This window comes from Anser brachyrhynchus, assembly GCF_964034855.1.
Source record: "Anser brachyrhynchus genome assembly, chromosome: W".
In the NCBI taxonomy this organism is placed as follows: Eukaryota; Metazoa; Chordata; class Aves; order Anseriformes; family Anatidae; genus Anser; species Anser brachyrhynchus.
The window spans coordinates 22,688,726-22,707,140 of record NC_137704.1 but is presented as its reverse complement, the minus strand read 5'-3'; the positions used below and the strand labels follow the sequence as shown (position 1 = coordinate 22,707,140).

Here is an 18,415-nt window from a genome sequence, read left to right as displayed (position 1 = left end):
CTGATGTTTTAATTGTTGCAGAGCAGTGTTTACACCAGGCCAAGGACTTTTCGGCTTCTTGCTCTGTCCTGCCAGCGAGCAGGCTGGGGGTGCAGCAGGAGCTGGGAGGGGACAGACCCAGGACAGCTGACCCAAACTGGCCAAAGGGGTATTCCATACCATCTGACGTCATGCTAAACAATATATAGGGGTGGCTGGCCGGGGTGGGGGGGGCCGGCTGCTCGGGAATAGGCTGGGCATCGGTCAGCGGGTGGTGAGCAATTGCATTGTGCATCACTTGTTTTCTTACACATTATTATTGTTAATACTATTACCATTATCACTATTATTATTATTATTGTTATTATTATTTTCCTGTCTTAATAAACTGTCTTTATCTCAACTCACAGGCTTCACTTTCCCGTTTCTCTCCCCCATCCCAGAGAGGGAGGGGGGAGGGTGAGCGAACGGCTGTGTGGTGTTTAGCTGCCAGCCGGGTTAAACCACAACACACCTACAATAGTAGTTTTACTTTCCCCTATTTTACCACTTAATCTATTGAGCACTGAATATGTGGCCCCTGTATCAATTAAAAATTTTACTTCCTTATTTCCTATTTGAATTTTTACCAAGGGCTCTTTAGTTTCTGCTACCGGATCTCCTAGTCAGCTACTGTACTCCCCCAGAACCATCGCCTTAGCTGCTTCTTGGTTTCGGAACAATTTCCCCCACCAACGATCAGCTGTCCACGGAGAGGGCACTCGTTTTTCCAGTGACCCTCCCCCTTACAATGGGCACATTGGTTAAGACCCAGCCGGTTTCCCCCTGAGCTCGGGTAGCCTCTCCTTGTTCCTCTACCTCGACCATTAATATTTCCTCTTCCCCTGCCCCTTAATCCTGCATGTTCTCTCCCTTGAATTACTGCTAATAAGTTCTTTTGTTGCCTTTTTGTCGTTTCCTTTTCTCTGTTATTATACACTTTCCAGGCTATTTCCAACAGCCTATCCAAATTTCTCAAATCTGCACCTTCCAACTTTTGCAATTTCTTCCTAATATCCTCTTGGGCTTGTCCCAGGAAAATGAGTGCTAATTGAGCTTCAGCTTGCTCAGTCTCTACGTCTAAATCTGTATATTTCTTAGCAGTTTCTTTCAATCTCTCTAAAAAGGCGGAAGGTGATTCCGCTTTTTCTTGCCTGACATTATACAATTTTGACCAATTTATGGTCCGGGGCATGGCATTCTGTACCCCGACTTGTACCCAATCTTGATATCTCTTCAGCCTCCTTATTCCATCCCCTGTGTTATAATCCCATTGGGGATCCTCAGTGGGGAAGTTTTGATCTAGATTTCCAAGCACTCATCCATTTCGTATATCTTCTCGGGCTCTCTCTCTGGCTGCCCGCAATACCATGTCTTTTTCTGTCGAGTCCATCAAAGTATCCAGGATCACCTGGAGATCATCCCAATCGGGATTTTGGGTTTTAATTATCATTTTCATTACCCTGGCTACTTTATCTGGGTTTTCCCTGTAGGTGCCGGCTGCTTGTTTCCATATCATTAAGTCCCCAGCTGAAAAGGCACCTTAACATATACCGGTCCTTCTGTCCCCACTCCTTGCCTGAGGGGAGCGATTATTTTCCCTCTCTGTTCATTTATAGTTTCTCCTGCCCTTCGCTGTTGCCGGGTCCTATGTGACACAGGGGAGACTAAAGTCGGGGATTCTCCATCACTACTGCTATCTTCCTTTTCTCTTTTCCCTCCCTGTCCTGGCTCTTCCGGCGGGACGGCGCAACTTCCAAATCAATATTTCCACTATTCATTTCCCCATAATACTTATTATTCTCTATTGCCTGATGCTGTATACAGCGTCCCTCCTTAGTACATGCACAACAACGTTCCTCAGTTGAAACTTCAAGCACCATTATTCCACAAGCATGCTGCCATTCAGGCTTTCGGCGCAAATAAAAGAATAATTCCACATATGGCAGTTCATCATATTTTCCTACCCGCTTACAAAATAGCATCAATTGTAAAATTGTATTATATTGCAATGTCCCATTCTCAGGCCAAGTTTCTTGGTCCTCTAGTTTATACTGTGGCCACCAAATATTACAATAATCAATCAGCTTTCCTTTCCGCATTTCTTGACCAAAACCTCCCTCTTTCCAGTGTGCTAGCAAACACCCCAGTGGGGATGTCCGCGGGACAGGTACATCTTTTCCCAGAATTCCTTTGATCTTTTTCATTTTGAGCTTATGATACAAACCCAAAAGCTGCCAGAGCAGCAGCACTCTCCCAGAAGCTGCCGGAGCAGCAGCACACTCTCCCAAAAGCTGCCGGAGCAGCAGCGTGCTCTCCCAGAAGCTGCCGGAGCAGCAGCACGCTTTCCCAAAAGCTGCCGGAGCAGCAGCGTGCTCTGCCAGAAGCTGCCGGAGCAGCAGCACGCTTTCCCAAAAGCTGCTGGAGCAGCAGCGTGCTCTCCCAAAAGCTGCCGGAGCAGCAGCACGCTCACCCAGAAGCTGCCGGAGCAGCAGCGTGCTTACTACATACCAATAATACCAGGTGCTGACCCTTCAGCACAAACCAATACAATTACCAATACCAAACCACCAATGCCGAACCTGCAGAGCTTTCGCTCTGTCTAACGGACGGCGCCTAGGCTTACCCTGGGAGCTCCCTGCCCAACCGAGCGTGGCTTTCGCCGCGTCTGACCGGCAGGCTTTCCCAACCAAATCGGGACCGAATACCCAAAGTTGAAAGCACCTTTGCTTACCGCTCCAGTGGTACGTCGTGAGCAGCGGAGGTCGGTCGTGGTCGACTGCTCCCCGAGAATCCCTCGGTGCCGGCTGGAGTGAAACCGAGACACGATCCGCCTCAGCAGTGCCCACGCCGTCCCACCTGGGTCGCCAAAATGTTAGCGTAGCAACCACATAACCACCAAGTGATTATATGAAGGTGCTTTATTCAGCGCTGGAAGCCGGGGCAGGTGCCCAAATCTGGCTTCGAGTCCCGTTACTTCCCAGCCATTATTTATACATACAACATTGCGTAAGGTATACATATTCATTACAGGTTGCAACATCAGCCTCGCATTTCATTCTAATTAGCTCCCCTCCCCTTTGCACATGCGTGGCGCACTCTGGTGGTCATCCAGGTGGTCGTCCAGATGAAGTAAGGAGTCTTCCTCTCCGCTAAACTTTTCACCTTTCTTACTCGACGCATGCTCCCTCCGCTCCTTGGTTCTGCTTCAACTCATTTCATCATTTCCAGGCCCTTATCCAAGGTCAGGTTGTACCTGTTCCCTCCCGGGGTTCCCCTTCAACGATTCTTTTGATTGTTCAATGTACTCCCTAAGTTTCCAGTGTACATAGATTAATTGATAATGTAAGTACATTTGGCAATGCTTAATTATACTGTATGTCCCATTACCTAAGAGACATTAGTAAAACATCCATTCGCTTCTCCCCAACACTAACACTTGCAGTACTTGTGAAGTGAAATTAGTTCCTTGATCTGAATCAATGTTTTCAGCTATCCCATATCTAGGGACTATTTGCTCCAGTGATACCTTAGCCACCGTGTTTGCAGTGGCAGATACGGAGGGGAAAGCTTACACACACCCAGTCACGTGGTCAATTAGGACAAACAAGTACTTAAATCTCCCTGCTTTAGGTAACTCAGTAAAGTCTACCTGTATACTTTGTAAAGGTCGAATCCCTGGCTCCCGTCCCCCTCTAGGTGGGTTACGAATGACCTTTTTATTTACCTTTTGACATATGGTACATCCTCTGCATATTTGCTTCACTGAAGTGTATATTCCTACACAGACATACTTTCTTAGCACAACATCACACATTGCTTGCATCTCCCAATGACTCTCTTGATGTAAAACATCATATTTGCCTCATTGGTGCTTTATTCAGCATTTCTCTCCCATCAGGGAGTATCCATTTTCCCTCAGACTTCGTGGCTCCTGATTCCTTAAAGAAATCTCTCTTAAAACTTTTTAGTTCTTTCTTAGTTTTCATCAATTCCCTGAATCCTCTCTGGATTTATTCTCCGTTTTCCCTCAGACATTAGATGCCTTAAATACCTGTATTGTAATTTATTTTTCAATACTCCCAAGCCCTGCTTTCCCAGAAAGTTGAATAGCTTGTTAGTAGCTTCCTTCACAACTGTTTTCTCCTGTCCTGACAATAAAAGATCATCCACATATTTGTAACAGTAATACCTCCTCGGGAGGTTGGAATTGCTCCAAAATCTGTTCTGAAACTTGCCCAAATAAATTGATGGCCCTGTAAACCCCTGAGATAAAACTGTCCATCTGTATTGTTGCTTCCACCCCCATTTCAGGGTCTTTCCAGTCAGAGGTGAATATATCTTTGCTCTCAGGGCCTGAGAGCACTCCATTAATAACACTCTGTTATTCCAGTCTAACAATTTACTATTTGAATACCCAATTTCATCATCAAATCCCTTCCCAACAAGTTCGTCCCTGCCTTGGGTACATACAATAATTGCCCAGAGATCATTTTATCCCCTGGTCTCAGCTTGGTATCCCCCAAAGGTGGCAGGGTTATCCCAGCCCCTTCTACCCCCATCACTTTTTAGGGTTTCATTAGTTAATTTAATCCCTGATACTTTACAGGCCAGTAATGACCTAGCTGCCCCAGTGTATTGGGTTTGATGGCAAGGTTCGGGGGGGGCTGCAGTGGCAGCCCCCCACGAGGAGAATCCAGAAACCTCCCCGTGGCAGATAAGGGACAATTTCATCCGGCCCCAGAGGGGCCCACTGCTGCCCAGAGCCAAGCCATGAGCAACACAGTCCATGCCTCTGTGAGAGCACATCCACGAAAACAAACGAACAAACAAAAACCTGCTGCTCAACAGCAGCTGGGAGAGCGAGGAGGGAGAAACCTCCCCGCAGACACCAAAGTCAGCACAGAAGGAGGGGGTGGAGGCGCTCCAGGCGCCGGATCCGAAGACCCCTGTGGCCTGTGGAGAGGCCCCTGGTGGAGCAGGCTGCCCCCCCGCCCCCCCCCCTTCTCGATACTTGGGAAACTGACCAAACACCACAGCAAATATACCAAAACTTCTAGACTGTTACTTAGATAGTGCCTACATCCTCTTTCCCTGCTCATTCAACTTTCCCAACTCATTCAAAAAACAGCTCTGTCAAACATTACATACCACACCTTTAACACCTTGAATAACCCTTTTTAACACTTCTTATCTTTCTCCAGCCTGTACTTTCACCAAAGTCTCAGTCATTGTCCAACTTAATTCCATACCTTTCTCCCTCATCCCATTTTCCTTCTCTCCTCCTTCTTCCACTCCGGATATTCCTACCTGAAGTGGCCAGCCCGCCCACACTTAAAACATCCCATCAAAGCCTGTCCCTGCTAAGATTCAGGCCACAACACAGGTAGCTTTCCTTGCCTGCCATTCCTTCATCTCTCTTCCTCTCCTTTCCATCCTGGCCCTGACTCCCCCTGAAGATTTTCTTCCTCTTTCTCCAACCCTCTGCCTCACTACCTGCTACACTGTCAATACCATTAGTTTCACTCTCTGCTTTTCCTTCTCATCTCCCCTCTTGACACACACGTTCAGGGCCTCCCACAGGAGGGCCCCCCAGTGACTGTTCACTACATCCCCCCACCTTCTGGAGCATTTTCTGTGCATCTTGCCAGGCTTCAATCACAAAATGAACTTTCAAGAGCCCTTGGGATACCGGGTCCTCAGGATTCATCCCCAAGTACTTTCTCATTCTGACCCCAAGTCTCTCATATGATTTCTGTGTTGCACACTATTATTCTTCCAGCCAGGATCGGCAAGTGGTTATTTCTGCCCTGCCGGTATTACCCCTGGTCCTGGAGGATGAGCTCTTTCCCATTTTTGTATAGCAGCTCTCCTCCTGATCATTCCCATTTCTTTCCCTGTAAACTACATATTTATATACATAATTCCCCCCCCAAGAGTATAGGTTAGGTCCTAGGAAACTCCTAACCTCTCTGCTGGTAAGAACGGGGGGAAGTTCACTTAAGAGGATACACAGTTAGTGTTAGTACTGTTAGTATCAGGGAAGGCAAAATTCTCAGTACCTCTTCTACCTTGTTCTAATTCTTGCCAGAGCCTGGAGTACGCTCCTTCTCTAGGGACAGTGTTAATTGCAGTCCCTGTCTCCTTTCCTGGAGCGACTGCTGCTGCCACCGGTGCAATATTAGGATTATAGGGAGCATAACTTGGCTCCTCCTCCAAAAAAAAAGGAATCTTGTTGTTTACATATAAATTTAAAGCCTGAATTTTTATCAGGCCCGTATTTTGGCCAAAATACTGCTGTTTCCTTAATTGGTTCTTTTGTCCAGACTAATACACGATATTTAACCTTTTTTTTTTTTTTTTACCATCTCCTCCAATTTTGAGATTATTTTTCCAATTTCTTATAATTCTTCAGGAAGAACTTTCGGTAGGCACTCCCCCAGGGATATCTCCCTGTCCCCTGGAACTCATATTTCCCATTTTTCCTATCCTGGAAAATGGGGGTGTACTGCCAAGCACTTCCCCGTGCAAGGGCTACCGCACACCTATGAGTTTACCAGATTCCCTGGTGTACTTCCGAGCACTTCCCCGTGCAAGGATTACTGTACACCAAATTTCCCTGGTGTACTGCCAAGCACTTCCCCGTGCGAGGCTTACCGCACACCAAATTTCCCTGGTGTATTGCCAAGCACTTCCCTGTGCAAGGGCTTACCATACACCAAATTTCCCGAGACTCTTCCTTTCTCTCCCTTATCTCACGCTTCGTCCGTCTCCGGCCGCGCCCCTCGCAGAGCTACGGAACCACGGATAAGGACTCCACACTCGCTTCGTACAAAAGTATGTCTCAATCACACGTCACACAGAGTCTCACCCGACCCCCAAGGCAATACTTCATATTTCTTACCTTGGTCTGTGCACAGAGTTACCGGATCAATTCTTAAACCCGGAGTGCCTACCTTCTTCCTTTCCCCACTACTTCATGGATCCTGCCTCTTTAATCAGTCTCGGGCCCTCTGTCAGCTCTCCGCAGAACCGCCACCGTCGATGCACAGGACCGCTGAAATCAGCGGGGCATGCCTTCCTGCTGCTGCGGCGGTGGGGCTCCCCGGTAGGTGACTGAATCCCGGACGAGCCCCCAAATTGTGAGAAACACTCCGTAGCCAATAACTTAGGCTCAGGCGAGGATCTCAGTGAAGTAGTAATTTATTCGCGATTGCAATGGCGGGCGCCCCACAAGCAGGAGAGCGCACCCACTAGTTCCAAAACACAGTTTATATACTTTTTGATGACAGGACCCTCCCCTGTTTCCCCACTGGAGTGGGTAATCCAGGTTCACAATCTACCTGATGCTTCACAGACAATGCCTGGCCTTCAGTTGCTGGCCTGTTTTTGAGATGGTAATGTTTTCTCCCCTTATCTGGCTTGACTTAACATAGTGATTTTGACCTGATTGCTCTAAGGAGTCTGGTTGTCTGCATTTTAGGAGGTCACCTGCTGAGCTTTCTTATCACTGTAAGCATATCTCAATACCACATTCCTTCCTTCTATACAATGTAACACTGCAAAAACATTTCTATTCCCACACCAGGTACCTGTCAAATTATTCTGACTTCTACTGCTGTTTTAGGATCTACCTATGAGATCCCCAGATCTTTTGATGTTTCTTGCCTTTGCAGTTCTGTAGCTATGCTGCCAATGCTTCTTCCCCATTCCAGTATAGATTTTTTTTTTTACCACACACTGACAGAAAACTGATACAATCTGTATTTGCAAATATGAATTTGAAGTACAGAAAGACTCCATCTAACTTTCACAACATCACAAAAGGAGATGTATTGGAAACTTCTGCCTTGGTTTCAGCACTGTTGCTGTCTTTTTCCTGTGATATGGCATCTCTTTTTGATGTATCTGTATCATTAAGTATTATTCTCAGCATCTCCAGCTAAAACACTAACTTGGTACCACTGTACATTGTACACAAGATGAATAACAGTATTTCCTTCTCTTGGCAAAGCCTTGGACATACTATTTGTCTAATAAAATATATGTAGCATTAATTATTAGTACTATTTCATGTCTCTGTTCATTTCCTTATTACCGGGTGAAATACTTAAGTACATGTAGCTATATTAATTTTCATTACTGATGCCAATTAGCAAGTAGTTATAAACTTTTAATAATATTGTAACTATATAAATCCTTATTGGGATATTTTCAATAATTTTTATCAGCCACATAATCAGTGAATTCTGAACTGAATTCTTCAACTGAATTCTTCTGCTATAAATTTGTCACTTTTGTCACAACTTTATTAAAGAGTGTTTAGGGTGTCCAGTAATTCTCTCCCAAAGTTAAGCAGTAGGTGCTTTCCCACTAGCTATTCATTAGTTAACAACTTTGCCCAGCAACAGCAAACATTTAGCAACTTCCATGTCTGAATGGTTGGAAAACAAGCAGTTTGAGACAGCAAGGCCTCTCGTGAATCGCCCATTCTTTGTTCCTTCTAACTTGTTTACATTCCTCATGGCTTCATCATCACCAGTCCCATGTTATCACCAGCCATGGAGCTTGTCGACCCCCATGGCGATACTCCCACATACATATATATATATAAAGAAATAAAATAACATTCTGAATTGAAGAACTGAGAATTCTGTGAGTAGGATTATGCTGCCTAGCCTCGGGTATCTTCTTTTACATGCTCTGGGTGTCCTGGTTTCAGCTAGGATAGAGTTAATTTTCCTCCTAGTAACTGGTAGGGTGCTGTGTTTGGGATTTAGGATGAAAATAATGTTGATATCACGCTGGAGGTGGCCCGTGCTGAAGAAGCCCCACTGTACAACAAGCTACCGGAAAATGAGAAGAAATACGCCTTGTTCACTGATGGGTCCTGTCACATTGTGGGGAAGCATCAGCAATGGAAGGCTGCTTTATGGAGTCCTACACGACGAGTTGCAGAAGCTGCTGAGGGAGAAGGTGAATCGAGTCAGTTTGCAGAAGTGAAAGCCATCCAGCTGGCTTTAGATATTGCTGAACGAGAAAAGTGGCCAGTTCTCTATCTCTATACTGATTCATGGATGGTAGCAAATGCCCTGTGGGGGTGGTTACAGCAATGGAAGCAGAACAACGGGCAGCGCAGGGGCAAACCCATCTGGGCTGCGGCATTGTGGCAAGATATTGCTGCCCGGGTAGAGAACCTGGTTGTAAAAGTATGCCATGTAGAGGCTCATGTGCCCAAGAATCGGGCCACTGAAGAACATCAAAACAACCAGCAGGTGGATCAGGCTGCTAAGATTGAAGTGGCTCAGGTGGACCTGGACTGGCAACATAACAGTGAATTATTTATAGCCCGATGGGCCCATGACACCTCAGGCCATCAAGGCAGGGATGCAACATACAGATGGGCTCGTGATCGAGGGGTGGACCTGACCATGGACACTACAGCACAGGTTATTCATGATTTTGAAATATGCACTGTGTAATGGGTAAGATGTATTTGTTCATTGTATAAAGAAATAAAAAAAAAAAAAAGAAAAGGGATAAGATGGTTATAAAATAGATAGTATTTTACACGAGGTTGGGACAGAGCTTCCTGATCATAATAGAACCTTGATATATGATGACAAAGTTGGGGAGGGGGGGGATTTGCTAACTATCTGTAAGGAATTTGGGAATCTGCGAGGGAGATAAGGTTGCACAATGTTGCCTCAATGAAGGGGAGGCTTATTAGGCAGATAACAAGAAGGGGGGGTGTTGGGTAAACATCCTTGAACAGGTACAAAGACTCTGTGAAATACCCCATCACAAGACATCCTGTCTGCTACTTCACTCCCCCCACCCAAACATTAGCACAACGCGTGAGCACCAAAGAGAGGAAGCAGCCCCCCCCCCCCCTTTGGACTGCATAGCCGCAGCTGGTTCAACAAGCCCGGACAAGCTGGAACTCGGATACTATAAAACAGCACCCCCGGAGAAGGAAAATTGTGCGCCGCTGCGGAGTCGGAACTCCCCGGCCGCCCAGCGCTGTTTTGCTTCTGCTTGCTTACTTAATTAATTAATAAATTCTGTGATTAATAACATTTATTAACAGACCGACTTCGTATGCGAGTCTGTTCATAACAATTTGGTGCCGTGACTCGGATAGGCAATTTGATTGAGGACTCCTCTTTGGGGGTGGCGCCCCGCCGATTTTGGCGGCCCTCGAAGCAGGAAGTCTCATTCAGGCCTTCACCGACGAACCTCAAAAATTAAGCAGAAGCAAATAAAGCCGGCAAACCCTTAGCAATCTTTGTGCACGAAGACCGAACGAAGACCCACGGGGTGGGTAAGTATAGGCCGGTGATCCGTTCGGTAAGGGTGGGGAATCCCGGAGTACGGCTTCTGAGACGGCCAATCGCGGCCGAAGCGAGTGCGGACCCCTCGGTAGTGCGGTTCCCACATCCCGCGAGGGACTGGGCCACGAAAAGGGGGAAGTGTGTGTGTGTGTGAGTGAAGGTACTCCGGAAGATGGGACAGAAGAAAAGTAAGCCTTCTGGTCCCATGGGTGGGGGAAATAGCGGTAGGAATATTCCTCCTATTCCCCCGGATAGCCCGCTGGGGCTAATGATTAAGAATTGGAGTAATTCCCCTTCTAGGCGGGGAAAAAGTAAAGTAAAAATGATTCATTATTGTGTAGAGATCTGGGGTAATAAGCCCATAAAGGGGGACAGTGTGTTTTGGCCCCTTTTCGGTTCCTTTGAGGATTGGATATGTCAGGCTCTAAATATTTATGTTAATTCAAAGGAACCATTTAGTTTAGAGGAAAGCGAATACGCACATTTATGGATAAATTTTGAAACTGGGACCCAGTTATACCCTCTAAAAGAAAAAGGAGGGAAGGGAAAGAAGAGAGATTTGGAAGTCCCAGTTGCGCCACCTCCCTACGTGCCCTCTTTGCCAACAGCACCCTCTGCTGCCGAATCTGAGGATTCGGATGACAGTGCCTCGGTCCAAGGGAGACGAGGGCCAGTAACTAGAAGCCAGACTCGTCGCGCTAAAGAAGGGTTGTACCCCTTGCGGGAGATTGCAATGGGGGGACCTCAACCAGGGATGGGATATGTAGCCGTCCCCATTAATTCAGGGGACGTTAGAGACTTTAAAAAGGAGATGGGAAGTCTCTTAGAAGACCCGTTAGGAGTAGCCGAACAGGTAGATCAGTTTTTAGGGCCAAACATTTATACTTGGGAAGAATTACAATCTATTTTGGGAATATTATTTACATCAGAAGAGAGAGGAATGATAAGGAGAGCAGGTATGCGAATTTGGGACCAGCAACATCAGCAAGGTCCTGCTGCTGATATTAAGTGGCCAATGCAGACACCTAACTGGAATAACCAGGATCCAATACACAGGGGCCACATGCAGGATCTAAGAACAATCATAATACAAGGAATCAGAGAATCTGTGCCCAGAGGACAGAATATAAATAAAGCATTCAGTGAACAACAGAAAAAGGATGAAACTCCAACAGAATGGTTGGAGAGACTTCGTAAAAGTCTGCAATTATACAGTGGGTTAGACCCAGGTTCCCCGTTAGGGGAAGCATTACTTAAGACATAGTTTGTGGCTAAGTCTTGGATAGATATCAGAAAGAAATTGGAAAAAATAGAGGATTGGCAAGATAGAGGTCTGGACGAATTATTAAGGGAAGCACAAAAGGTGTATGTTCGTAGGGAAGATGAGAAGGAAAAGAAGCAAGTGCGAATGATGGTGGCAGCGGTGCGAGAAGGATCCAGAAGGGCTGGCAATGAACAAAGATGGAGGAATGAAGGGTTTACTAGAAGGAATAGGAAAGAGAAAAAGGGTGCCCAGGAAAGAAGAGATGTGACCTGTTTTTACTGTAATAAGAAGGGTCACATGAAAAGGGAGTGCCGACAGAGGAAAGAGGATGAGAAAATGTTTAGAAATGAATAGGGGTGTCAGGGGCTCTATTTGCTGGGGACCCAAAGGAACAGTGAGCCCTTGATAAAGTTACGAGTGGGCCCCCAGCGCGAGGAAATCGAATTCCTCATAGACACGGGAGCTGAAAGATCAACTGTCCAGACATTACCTTTAGGATGTAGAACTTCAAAGGATAGAATACAGGTAATAGGAGCAAAAGGGGAGCCTTTTGGGGTCCCCGTTATAAAAGAGGTACCGATTGAATTGGGATCAAAAAAGGGTACGGGGCATCTGCTTCTTGTGCCAGAAGCCGAATATAACTTATTAGGTAGAGATTTGATAATAGAATTAGGCATAGGACTAGAGGTAGTAGAAAAGAAACTGGAAATAAAGCTGTGTCTTCTTCGGGTAGAGGATGAGAAAGAGATAGACCCCGAGGTTTGGTATACCTCGGAGAGCGTTGGAAGGTTAAACATTAAACCATTTAAGGTAACTATCAAAGAGCCAGAAGTACCAATCAGGATAAAACAATACCCCTTGTCTGAAGAGGGTAGAAAGGGTCTGAAGGAAGACATACAACGATTATTACAACAGGGGTTGTTAGAACCCTGTATGTCTCCTTTCAACACCCCTATATTACCAGTTAAAAGAAAGGATGGTAAATACCGATTGGTACATGATTTGAGAGAAATTAATAAGAGAACTATAACCAGATTCCCCGTGGTAGCAAACCCACATACCTTATTGAGCCAATTAAGCCCAGAGGACAAGTGGTACAGTGTAATAGATTTAAAGGATGCTTTCTGGGCCTGTCCTCTTGATGAGGACAGTAGGAATTATTTTGCCTTTGAATGGGAGGATCCCGACACTCACAGGAAACAGCAACTAAGGTGGACAGTGTTACCTCAGGGGTTTACAGAATCTCCAAACTTGTTTGGCCAGGCCCTGGAGCAAATTCTAGAGGATTACGATAGAATGCCAGGGACCAAAATGATCCAATATGTAGATGACTTATTAATAGCGGGGAAAGATGAGAAAATCGTACGACAGGCAAGTATAAACTTGCTGAATTTTTTGGGCTCAAGGGGACTAAAGGTTTCAAAAGCAAAATTACAATTCGTGGAGGAAGAAGTAAAGTATTTAGGCCATTTATTAAGCAAAGGAACAAAGAAATTAGACCCTGAAAGAGTTAGAGGTATTTTAGAACTCAGGGCACCAGAGACGAAAAAACAAATCAGGCAGTTGCTAGGATTGACAGGGTACTGCAGACAGTGGATAGAGGATTACAGCGGGAAGGTAAAATTTTTATACAACAAATTGAGTAACGAGGGCCATCTTAAATGGACAAAAGAGGATGAGGAACGACTGATGCTCCTAAAAGAAGAACTCGTGAATCCACCGGTTTTAAGCTTTCCCGAATTAAAGAAGCCCTTTTTCCTGTTTGTTAATACTACAGAAGGAACTGCGTATGGAGTACTGGCACAAGAATGGGCAGGATGTAAAAAGCCTGTGGCCTATTTGTCAAAATTGCTAGATCCAGTCACTAGAGGCTGGCCAAACTGTTTACAAGCAATTGCAGCAGCGGCCTTATTGGTTGAGGAGGCACAAAAGATTACCTTTGGAGGAGAAATTAGAGTAATATCTCCCCACAACATTCGCGGAGTGTTGCAGCAAAAAGCAGACAAATGGATCACCGACGCAAGGCTGTTGAGATACGAGGGGATATTGATCTCTTCCCCAAGATTGACTCTAGAAACTGCGCCAGTACAAAACCCTGCGCAATTTCTCTACGGAGAAACAAATGGCCATCTAGAACATGATTGTCTCAGCAACATCGAAGAACATACGAGATTAAGACCGGACTTAGAAGATACCGAATTGACTCATGGGGAACAGATATATGTGGATGGATCCTCTAGGGTAATAGAAGGGAAAAGAAAATCGGGGTATGCCCTGATAGATGGGAAAACATTTAGAGTCATAGAATCAGGACCCCTCAGTCCGAGTTGGTCAGCTCAGGCTTGTGAATTATATGCAATGTTAAGGGCTTTGAAATTATTGAAAGATAGAAGCGGAACCATCTATACGGATTCAAAATATGTTTATGGGGTAATACACACCTTTGGAAAAATTTGGGAAGAGAGGGGACTTATAAACTCCCAGGGGAAAGGACTAGTTCATCAAGAATTGATTGTTAGGGTTTTACAAGCGATTAGGGAGCCAAAAGAGATAGCGGTGGTACATGTAAAAGGCCACCAGCGTGGACTGACCCCGCAAATAAGGGGAAACAATCTTGCTGATCAAGAGGCAAAGCGGGTAGCCCTCATGACTAACTATGTAATAACAAAAAGGGCGGATTGCCCAACTTGTGGAGAGGATTTAAAGAGGGAACCTTGTTATGGGTGTTGGAAGAATTGGGGGATGGATGGAGTAGAATGTAATTGTTCAAAGGAAGAGAGCCCTCCTTACAAAAATTGTTTCAAACATGGCTTGCAAATGTCTTTGATAGGAGGGACTTTCTTCTCCCCCTTGTTGTGTTTTACTGTGCAAGAAAAAGGGAAAATGATACAAATGGGAATTAAGGAAAATAAGGAAGGGAGATGGTTGCTACCTGATGGGAGAGAGGTATTGCCTAAATCAGTAGCTGTGAGGGTGCTACGGAGATACCATGATCAATCCCACTGGGGAGTACAGGCCCTAGTGGACCAATTTGCATACAAGTATATGTGTATTGGAATATATGATATAGCAAAGACAATAGTTAATGGATGTATAACTTGCCGAAGGGTAAATGCCAAAAACATAAGGAAAAGGATTATGGGAGGAAGGGAATTGGCCCATCGACCCTTCGCAAAAATTCAATTGGACTTTACGGAACTCCCCAGAGTAGGGAGATATAAATATTTGCTCGTGATAGTAGATCATTTGACTAACTTTGTCGAGGCATTCCCTACGGCAAGGGCAACGGCACAAACAGTAGTAAAAATTTTACTGGAGAACATAATCCCTCGATACGGAGTTATTGAAATGATAGATTCTGATAGAGGGCCTCACTTTGTGTCAAAGGTTATACAAGAAATTATGAGAAACTTAGGAATCAAGTGGGAATACCACACTCCTTGGCACCCTGAGAGCTCGGGAAAAGTAGAACGAATGAATGGGGAAATTAAGAAACAACTTACTAAATTGATGATAGAAACTAAAACCTCATGGATAAAATGCTTACCTCTTGCTTTGCTAAACCTGCGTACGAAACCCCGAACTGATCTGGGGTTGTCACCATTTGAAATGCTATATGGGATGCCCTATGACTTAGAGATACCCGTCGATCACCCCCACATTCAAGATGAGAGTTTGAAGTCTTATTTAGTACAGTTAGGGAACAGAAGGAGGGAATTGCAGAAAAGGGGTCTGGTTATACAATGCCCTCCTCTGGATATGGCAATACACAATATACAGCCTGGGGACCAGGTCTTGATTAAAACTTGGAAAGAAACTGCATTGACCCCACGTTGGGAAGGTCCCTATATTGTTTTGCTAACTACAGAGATTGCTGTCCGGACTGCTGAACGGGGATGGACGCACGCCAGCCGAGTTAAAGGGCCAATACAGAACGACAGGTGGGAAGTGACTTCCGGCTCTGAGGACTTAAAGCTGACTCTGCGACGAACTCGGTAGGCATTACTGGGAAGGGGTGGAGGCTCCATGGTCCCTGAAGAATACTACTGCTGCCGAGAAGAATCATAACCCCGTAGGTGGTAGCACCCCATCTGACGGGCGAGGCAGAGTGGTAAAACAAGTGGGAATGGACCTTCACTACCCCCTGTGGTGCTTGGGGTTATTCGCGATGGTCATGCCACCCACCGCTGGTCAACACCACCCGCATCAGCCTTTCTTGTGGAGCTTGATAAGACTTTTCGATACTACGGTCGTACAGCAGATTGTTACGCCAGGGGCTCCCAGCTTTAAGACTGATCTCTGCAACCTCACAACGACTTTGGAGCTATGTAACAATCAGTCAGATTTCTACTTATGCCCAGCTTCTAACCCAGGGAAAAGCTACTGTAATTCCCCAGCACAGTATTACTGCGCTTATTGGGGTTGCGAAACTATAGCCACAGCATGGAATCCAGGCGGGGGAAAAGATAAATATTTAACTGTCCAATTTGGGCCTCAGGGTTGCAGTAATCGGAACACGGTTGAGGCAGTCTATCACCGTGGAACAGGGACCGTACAAAAAGGGAATTGCGCGTTTTTGTGGGTTAACGTAACTAATCCGATGGATCCGGGGTGGATCCTTGGAAGGACTTGGGGAATAAGGTATTATGAGAAAGGAGCTGATAGAGGGGAAATAATTTTAATAAAGAAGGAAGAACCGCCTAAAACACCTCGAAAGGTAGGCCCCCTCTCACATTTGGAAAACAAAGGGACGTCTCGCCCCACGACAACTAAATTGACCCCCACGCGGCCTGGTAATAATAAAATGACGTCCATTCCCACTCCTACTCCCACTGCGATAGGAAGAAATAGGGATGATTCTTCCTTAAGTAGAATGTTGAAAATTATTGAAGCCAGCTATCAACTCCTTAATCAAACAAACCCGGAAATTACAAAAAAATGCTGGTTATGTGTCAGTGCCCAGCCTCCATATTACGAGGCAATAGGGGATATGGGTGCACTCGAATACTCGAATGAATCAAACCCCAGCAAATGTAACTGGGGGCAGGAAACCGGGATCACTCTAACACAGGTGACAGGGAAAGGTAGGTGTATAGGAACAGTCCCAAGAGGGAAAAGAGATTTATGCAGTATTACAGAAGATAGAAAACAACCCTCTAATTGGTTGATTCCGGCTAATAATACTCGATGGGTATGTTCGTCTTTAGGGGTAACTCCGTGTCTGTCTTTAAAATTGTTTAATTCGTCCCGCGACTTCTGTGTACAGGTAGTAATTATACCAAGAATTCTGTACCATTCTGAAGAGTATATATACATGCAACACACAATACCACAATTTAATCTAAAAAGGAAGGAACCGGTAACAGCTGTTACCCTAGCCACTTTAATGATTTTAGGGGCCGCGGGAGCTGGAACGGGGATTGCATCCCTAGTTAAACAAAGTCAAGAATTTACCTCTTTACGAGTTGCTGTGGATGAGGACTTGGCTCGCATAGAGCAATCGATAACGGCCCTAGAAAAGTCAGTCAGGTCATTATCTGAAGTAGTGCTCCAAAATCGCAGAGGACTGGACTTGATATTCTTACAGCAAGGAGGACTTTGCGCAGCCCTGCGAGAAGAGTGTTGCGTATATGCTGACCATACAGGAGTAGTAAGGGACACTATGAAAAAACTCCGAGAAGGATTAGAGAAACGAAAAAGGGAACACGAAGCTCGCCAGAGTTGGTATGAATCTTGGTTTAATTACTCACCTTGGCTTACAACATTGTTATCTACTATTGCTGGACCATTATTGTTGCTAATATTTGTGTTGACTTTTGGCCCATGTATCTTTAACCGGGTAATTGCTATTGTAAAAAGTCGACTGGAGGCTGCACATTTGATGCTTATACGTGCTAAGTATGAAACTGTAGATCAGGAAGAAGATACTGAAACCTTGATGATGTGTAAAAAAGCTTTGGAAGAATTTAATGAACAAAATAAGTAGCCTAAAAGAAAAGGAGGGATTGTAATGGGTAAGATGTATTTGTTCATTGTATAAAGAAATAAAAAAAAAAAGAAAAGGGATAAGATGGTTATAAAATAGATAGTATTTTACACGAGGTTGGGACAGAGCTTCCTGATCATAATAGAACCTTGATATATGATGACAAAGTTGGGGAGGGGGGGGATTTGCTAACTATCTGTAAGGAATTTGGGAATCTGCGAGGGAGATAAGGTTGCACAATGTTGCCTCAATGAAGGGGAGGCTTATTAGGCAGATAACAAGAAGGGGGGGTGTTGGGTAAACATCCTTGAACAGGTACAAAGACTCTGTGAAATACCCCATCACAAGACATCCTGTCTGCTACTTCACTCCCCCCACCCAAACATTAGCACAACGCGTGAGCACCAAAGAGAGGAAGCAGCCCCCCCCCCCCCCCTTTGGACTGCATAGCCGCAGCTGGTTCAACAAGCCCGGACAAGCTGGAACTCGGATACTATAAAACAGCACCCCCGGAGAAGGAAAATTGTGCGCCGCTGCGGAGTCGGAACTCCCCGGCCGCCCAGCGCTGTTTTGCTTCTGCTTGCTTACTTAATTAATTAATAAATTCTGTGATTAATAACATTTATTAACAGACCGACTTCGTATGCGAGTCTGTTCATAACACACTGCAATCGAGCAAGCCAAGTGGTTATAGCTGTAATGGGTAAAGTCTTGTTTGTTCATTAAATGTTGCTGATAGGGGGGTTTCAACGGTTGACTGCTTATACCCCCAATATCCTGTTGAAGGAAAAAAACAAGTATGGGATGTGATAA

General features: G+C 45.3%; 2 long non-coding RNA genes across 2 annotated transcripts in view; both read left to right on the top strand.

The window, feature by feature from the left end:
* LOC308184863 overlaps positions 1 to 18,415 on the top strand; it is a 473,467-nt gene that overhangs the window by 240,080 nt on the left and 214,972 nt on the right. The gene's annotated exons all lie outside the window — the stretch shown is intronic.
* On the top strand, positions 9,449 to 17,678 carry LOC308184848. Its single transcript, XR_013942948.1, has 2 exons — positions 9,449 to 10,342; positions 13,394 to 17,678. It is a non-coding gene; the product is annotated as an uncharacterized lncRNA (long non-coding RNA).